Source organism: Accipiter gentilis, chromosome Z (assembly GCF_929443795.1).
Source record: "Accipiter gentilis chromosome Z, bAccGen1.1, whole genome shotgun sequence".
Lineage (NCBI taxonomy): Eukaryota > Metazoa > Chordata > Aves > Accipitriformes > Accipitridae > Astur > Astur gentilis.
The window spans coordinates 49,326,925-49,335,363 of record NC_064919.1 but is presented as its reverse complement, the minus strand read 5'-3'; positions in this window follow the sequence as shown (position 1 = coordinate 49,335,363).

Sequence of the window (8,439 nt, the reverse complement as noted above, 5' to 3'; positions counted from 1 at the left end):
AGAGAAGACCTTTAAAAAATAAGAGTACCAGGTACACGTTTGTATTCAAATACTGTACACACTTGCCACTCTTCCTGTCTTAGACATCTCTTTCTAATTTAATGACATTGTACAATTCCTAAACCCAAACTGAGGCCTTCATCCATGTTCTGAACCCATCTTTAAAGCCATTCATTCAGGTGTTGCAATTAGAAAGTTGGCATGCGTATTTACTGAGAAAAATCTGCATAGGTGTGTATATGTCAGTGCTGTTTTCTGTAACTAGCCGCAGTAACATGCTGACCAGCAGTACCTCTTGTTCTGCCTGCACCTCAGCTATTTCTATGCCTCTTTAATAAAAAAGAGGAGCTACTGATCCCTCTTTGCCTTGACAATCTTTCAGCACTAATGAGGAAATTAGAAAGTACACAGAGAACACCTATAAGAGCTAGAACAAGGAGAACAGGACAGTTCCTACTTTACCTCCAAGCACCTTGTACTGGCACACCATGTACTGTCCGTGTCTGAAACACTTTGTATTTGAACTAGAGCACAAGCTCCCTGGGGAAGATGCATCATCTCATTTGCTTTTGAACTAAGCGCACACATTATTGACTCTCTGTACACAATAAAAGGGATTGGTAGCATTCATAATGTTAATATTTTGGGAGGAGATTTCTCATTAACTGAAACAAAGAGTTCTCCTTTTAAATAAAAAATGAAACACGCACTGGGTGTATTTACACAGTTCATAAGATGACATACAGTGGTCATACCCTTTGACCTGAGGAGCTTTGGGTAAAGCTGAGTAGCAATCTTGGCATTTGATCATGGGCCTCCTTGCTTCACCCCACAGGCTGCCAGGTGTTGTGTGTTGAAATACCCAGAGCCACGCTCCACCACTGCTGAAATACAGCTGCTCCCGAGGACAAGAGCTTCTTTCCAGGGTCACCCATTTTCCACCCCTCAGCTCTGCTCCGCAGCTTAGCTCTGGGTCTGAGGGCCATCCCTTCCAGAGGAACCTGCAGGCTGGATATTTTTTTATGGGTCTGACTACTGTGAATAACACAGCAGCAGCAAAAACATAAGATGACAGAAATCTAACTGTGCCATTGTTTCAAGAGTCATCTTCACCACAGATTTTTCTACTATCTCTTTCCTTAACTCTGACTAGTAAAGTATGGTAAGCATTCTGTGCCCAGTGAGGGGAAATACAATCAAATAATTTGATATGAAAGCCAATTGTTTTTGCTGTTTAGAGATCTGCCAACCCACAGCTGCCACAGGGTGGTAGATTAAGGAGGGACTCTAGACACAATGCATGCACCACTGCCGTTCATCTTTTGCTTTCATTCTTTGATTTTAAAATCTAGTTTGAGGTTGTTTGTATGGAAATAAATGGCTCAAGGCAGATGCTTAACTTTAACCTCTATACCAGACATCACCTTGTTCATTAAAGCCTGGAAAACGGAATAGCACTTTATTTAAACAGAAGGTGAAAGCTGTGTAGATTTGAAATTGTTCATTATTTCATGGGAACAACACTTATCGAGTATACCTGAATTCAGTTTGACCACTGTTTCTTGCTTCACACTTCAACTTCTTCCTTTTCCCTCAACAAATGGTTTTATAGCACAGGAGAATTAGAAAGAATTATTCAGATTCTAACACTAGCCTTGGGCAGAACTGTTTTGCCTCTTCCCCTCCCCATCCCATCATTAATTAAGATATATCCTCTAAGATTTGTGCCAATCTCATCTGGCACAAAATGGTGAAGCTACGCTGAAGCCAGTGTTCATTTACATAGCTATGGATCTCTTAGCCTTCATTTTATAGTCTGACTTCAGCTTCTGCAAGTTCCCATTCCCTCCATCCCCCATCAGGATGCTGGCCATGACACCACCTCTCTTGGCATTGTGAAAAGGATGACCTCTAAGTCCAGATGACTTGCAACAGCGCTTGGACAGCAAAGGGGCTTATGAAATAAATTCCTGGCTGCTTTCTAAAACCCTCCATATGTCAGAAAAAATATTATTTTGGTAGTAAGTTTGGTGACTAACCTCTGTAGTGAATACAGGAAAAATTAGAGAGGAAACAAGTTAGAGATGTTCAACATCAACATTTTGATTTATTCTATTTCTTTGCTATACTCATCTTGTTATTGCCATTTTTATTATTTTTCTTTGACAAAATAGAAAAATGTTCCTATTGTCATCTATTACTACATGATACAGAAGTAGCTTTTTCCCAATGCAGTATATCACATTTCATATTTATTCATTTTCACTGTCGTGTCAAAAAATCTTCAACCTAAATTTGAGAGTTTATTCAAATGATGGCATAATAGGAATAAGAAGGCATAGCAAACCTTTCAGTTTGAAAATGGCACTTGAAAAAGATTTCATAGGACATGAGGGGTTCCCAAAATATGTTTACAGTGGTCTCCATCAGCACTAAGTTTTCTCTCTGCCTACACCTTGGTTTAGTTGAATTAATTTTCTCTGAATATAACAAAACATCCACAGAGATGCCAGACCACTTTTTTTTTTTTTCCCCATAATGAGGAAAGCTAAAAAATATTGAATAAGTAAAAAGACCTAACAATTAACAACTGTGCATCTTGGATGGCAGATTATTTTTAACCTAGTTTTTTAGGCTGGAACAGCAACATGCAATCTCCCAGTGATAACTCTAAGATTTGAGTTTCCAAGATCTACTTTAATGACCTCATATCATAGCTCAATATTTAATGAAAATTATTTCCCATATTCAAGTAAATCTTCAAGTGAATCAATTTTTAAGAATCAACCTAAAGTCAAAAATTCCAAATAATCTCACCAAGCTTAACATGATGTTCTTAATGGCTAAGCAATGTCTTGAATGTACACATGACACAATGTACATGAGGAATCACAATCTTTAGCAAGGAGTATCAGGCACTGATTTCACAGATTACAGAGTGCATAACATGCTCTCACAGAAAAAAAAAAGTAGGGAAGGCAATGTGTCTCTGTGCATAAACACTCTACTCCCAATTTAAATGAAACAGTGTGCATAAACATTCATAACGACTATGCACATATGACTTGATAATTTCAGCATATTTAAGCATTCTCATAAGTTTTGTGCAGCATACCTGCAAAATAGTTATGATTTTGAAATAGGTGGAGAGAAATGCATTAAAATATGTAGCTTGACCATCCTTATCTGAAAGTCTTTTAAACTACTGAAGTTATTTTTTTTGTACAGGAAGCTTTCTTTTCAATACTGTATCAGAGAAGAAATTCTGCCCCAAACCCCCACAAGTTCACAGAAACAATGGGCCTTCATTTTATTTTGTAGCAGACATGTGATCTTGTCCATAAGATTGCTATGCTCTGTATTAAATTTATTTATTTATTTTTTAATCCTGGCACTTATATTGGAGAGCTCTTTCAGAACCCCTCTGGTAGCCCGAATCCTACAAATTGCCTACCTCTGTAACCTCAATAGCAAAAAAATAAATACTATTTCTTATAAAATTTGTATATATATTTCCTAAAATATTAGCTTCCCCTTCATGTCCCTTGTGCAATAAACCTATTAATAGTGTGTCAGTATATTTAATAACTAGTCTTCAGTTACTAGGATAACATAGCCTGATTCTTTTTGTCTTCTTTGTGGGAATCTCTCAACCATCTTTTGGTCTCTGTTGATGTTTGGGTCTTTCTCCAAGTTATACAATAGGCACTCCAAAGTTGCCTACTACAGTCTCTGCAATATTATTACCAAGTCATTTTTCCACTGGGAATATACTGCACGATGCATCTTTTCTGATCACATTCACCTTTCACACCTTCATTATTTAGGTGAATTATTGTAAAAACTTGTTAATGCCAGTTATACTTTTCTCTTTCTCTTACTTTGTCATTCCCAAATGATGGGCATACAACTTATAATAGTAGTTCTCATTAGTACATATATATATATAAAATTATGGCCCTCAAGGTCATCCAGTTCTTCGTATGAAGATACATCTACTTTTTATCTCTATTAAAAAATCCAGCAAGATCAGTTCCAGAATTTGTTTTTGATGAACTCTATTGGTGTCCTATTTCCAATCTAAACTGAAAGAACACTTATTGAACAGCTGTTGCTTATTCTGCAGAAAGCTTTTGCTCATGGTATAAATTTTGATCCCTTTTCCTAACCTAGATAATCATTCCCCTTTTCATGCTATAGTGTTTACCAGTGCCCAGAGACATGGAGATTATTGCATTTTCTTTACTTATGGTTTTGTAAAATATCAGTGAGGTAATTGGAGTGACAATTAGCTTTTGCCGCTGTGACAATGTAGCTTTTCTGAAGAGGATAGTCTTCCATCACAAATAAGTTGATACCGTAAATATTCTATTTCACATATAAAATGGCTGGAAATATCATTACAATTTTTTTCCTCTGAGCCTTTGTGCATTCTTGTCATGACAGAAATTAGCTGACAAGTCTTCATCAAACAGTACTATTTGTCAAACTCAGAGAAACCAATATAGTACAGGTCTCAGTTGTATGAAAGGTTGCAAAGAATTATTAATACACAGGACATACACATTTTATAGCTTATATTATTGTGTCCTGTAGAGGCTTCATCCTTTGTGTGGTGTTATACAAAGACATAAATTATGCTTAAAACAAATGAGAAGTGTCTTCTGATTCATCAATCACCTTGAAGAAAACTACTCACTTTATGTAAAGATTTCCCTTGATTAAAATGGTTCATTAAAAGGAGGTAGTACACACACTTTGGAATATCAACTGTTCAGATGTTTTGCCAGATTTTAGCAGAATCATCTGTTCACTGAAAACTTTTAAACTTGAAACGAGGATGAAAATGTATTTGCTGGTCCTTTTTTAAAAAAAACTCTAAATCTTGGAAATAACTGTTCTAGGAGTGAGAATGCAGACAAGCTTTAAATGTTGATAAAACTAGTATTTATGGAATATTGAATTATGCAACATAATGTAAGTGAGAATGGCAAGATGCAGGACGTGGTACTCTCTGGTTATTTATACTTCTCTCATCCAATACAGGGCAAGTTCCTTAATCTAAATTATATTGCAGATGTCACTGAGACAGATATGCTGAATCCATAACTTTCAAGTTAGACACAGTTTTTTGAGAGTACTTTTAAATCCTTTTCTAGGCCACATGATACAGTTTAATGATCAGTATGCATATATAAACAGAAAAGACTAGAAGTCTTTTTCCCTCTTTCGTACCATATGATCTTCTTTTTATCCTATTAAAGTTTTGAGAAGTGACATTTAATTAAAGCAGCTATAATTCTACATTTCTATTGTTGTGCTCATGAAAACAACTGTTTCTTCAGGACTGGAATCACATTCGAGAGAAGCACAAAGTATAGGTTTTTTTCTCATAAAAATATGCACTTTTTAGAACAGGTAGTTTAAGTTCTCAGCTTCAACAAGAACAGAATGTGCTGACCCCACAAGGTAAAGTGGGAGATGTCCTTTTTTCTTGTGAGGAAGACCTGTTTTTCTGCTAATTAGTTTATTAAAGCAAGTCCTGTCATATGCAACACTAAGGCAAGTGCACTGATTTAAAGTAGTGCTTTTTATTGACTAAGGTATAGCTAATTAATGCATGTTCTCATTTCTTAATTGAGGGGGTTTTAAACAATTTTGTTTTAAAAAATGCCAGAGGTTTTTTTCAGGAATGGCTATCCAGTGGAGACTACCTTGCTAGAATTTTTTATTTCCTATAGTATGTACCAAGAGTTCAGTTTAGAAGGTCATTGAAATCAGTGGGTTTAGTCACAATCTCAAAATTATGCATGTGCTTCAGCGGTCTGTTGGACTGAGGCCAGAATTTCCATCACTTGCAACAGAAGCAGACTAAGGGCGGAATACGGTTCATGCTGGCCTCTTGGTATTTAATGAGTGTAGTGCCTTGTACAGCTGCAGCTGGTACTTTAAACAGCTCTGGAGCTTGTGTGTTTCTTCCCTCAAACCAGGACAACACCGTTATCCAGCCTGCTTTCATTCTGCAGGAGGATTTCTGTTTCATGAGACCAGTATAGCAAACAGCTTTGACAATAAAAGGTACACTCTGTTCAAAACCTGTTTTTTTCTGTCAGCATGAGATCATCTTGTTATGCACGACACTTCATCAGCTTTCTGATTTCAGTCTAGCAAAGAAGACAGATTATTGAGACTGTACATACATTCTATTAAAACAAATGCTTGGATCCCATGTTTCTTGACAGGAAAGAGACAAACATCAGGTACATATGGCCTTTCCATAAGCTTATCAGGATAAAACAACATGGAATAATTTTTACTTCTATGCTATAAGGCCTTTTACTTTTCCTCATAATTAATTATAAACAGGATCAGAGCATCATGTTTGGCTCCAAGTTTAGACTACATGACCTGATCTGAATGTCCTCAAGAGATCTGTTAGGTGCTGATCATTTTGAAAATCTGAGCTTTTTCAGATAGGTACCTACCTGATCTATGACACAATCATCAAATCCATAATTTTCCTGTTCAGTGAATTGTGCCCCAGAATCACGTGCCTAAAGTATTACTGAATTTACCCTGACTCTCAGACAATGGACATTTTTGTTAGCCTAAGGGATTTGCATTCCATAATAATATGAAACATATATTTGGAAATGCAAACAACATTGTTAACATTTCAAATAAGTTTAGTACTACAGGAATTTATGCTGACATTAAAAGCTATACTAAATTGCTGCTTGGGTTATTTTGAGAATATCTCTATTACTAATATGACAAAAGATGACTTTAATGGCATCATAAACCAGAAACATGAAAGCATTATTAAAACCTGCTTCATAAAGAGTTATCAGCCTTCTATCAGTTAAGCTGTTCAGACATGATGAAATTTCAAGCTAAACGTGCTGGACGACTTAATACACTTTTAACCAGCAGTGTTGTAAATTCAATAGTAATGGATATGTAAGCTAAAAGAAGAAAGAAAAAAAAAAAAAAAGAAAGGATTATTTTTGCCAATATAGTCCAGAATAAATATTATAGGACAGAAAAATATTATACAACTCCTGAAATCTAGCCACATCTTCTGAGAATCTTTTTTTCCCCTGGTTATTACCATGGAACATTTGTTCTGTGCATTACCCAGTCCTGGCATTTCTTCTTGGAAACATGACATTCAGGTGAATTTATCTAATGAAATCAGTCCCTTTAGGATCTTATGTATTTTTAAGACACACAGGAGCTATACTCTGCATTCCTTTTCATTAATTATTTACTTCTCTGCAAGGTAAAACACTTACTTCACATATTCTGTTCTTTCCCCTCTAAAATGCATACTGGACCTGGGTAAAATATGAAGCATCTGAAAACCAGACCCGACTGTGGGTAAGATGGTAGCCATTTGTTTGTGGAGGTGCCTTAATGAAAGGTTAGAGAAATGTTTTTGGAGATAGTATTCCTGTTCAAAGGCAGTGGGTTTGAAAACATCATGTACATCTGGGGTCAGTTGTCCCAGCTGCGCCCCCTCCCAACTTCTTGTGCCCCCCAGCCTCCTCGCTGGTGGGGTGGGGTGAGAAGCAGAAAAGGTCTGCACTCTGTGTAAGCACTGCTCAGCAATAACAATAACAACTCTGTATTATCAACACTGTTTTCAGCACAAATCTAAAACACAGTCCCATACTAGCTACTATGAAGAAAATTAACTCTATCCCCCCCCCCCAACACATCTGCTTAGAGGATTGAGATCTTATAATATTTGCTGCTTCAGTTATGCTAATGGCACATTTTAGTTAAATGGCAAATAATGTTCACACAGTAAGTACACAGACAAAGTCCTGAAAGAAATTCTTCAGACGTAGAGAAAATTCCAAATCTATTTCTGGTTACAGAACCAAAGAATAGGTACACCTAATACATTAATAGCTAAAGAAAAGACTCCCAGGAGCAATAATTTTCTCATAGAAACAACTGGAAGCAAACATACCTCCTACTATTTTGCATACTATTTGCATATTGTGTTGTGTCCGTCCCCCCCATCTCCCCCCCGCTCCCCCGCCTCATTTAGTTTGCAGAATATTTGACACATTATAATGGAGTTTAGGTAGCAAATGAGGGAACTGGCTCACTGGACTCACAAAGGTGAGAACATAAAAGTCAGAAACAGAGAAAAAACTTGTACTAGGAAAAGGAATGGAGTCAGCTAGAAGAAGATGGCTTTGAGGGTTATTTATACAGAAAATTTGCAGTTTCTTAGGATAATTCAGATGCAATGGCAGTGATAGGTAGGCAGTGATTTACGAGGCTAGCCTATAGTCCTTATGCAGGAAACTACTTCAGCAGAACAGCTTTATATTGACCATATTCATGCCTCTTGCAAACTTCCTAGGCTAACAATCATTGGTCCAAAATGTTCCTCACTGCATATAGTTTGTGTTTTATTTACAA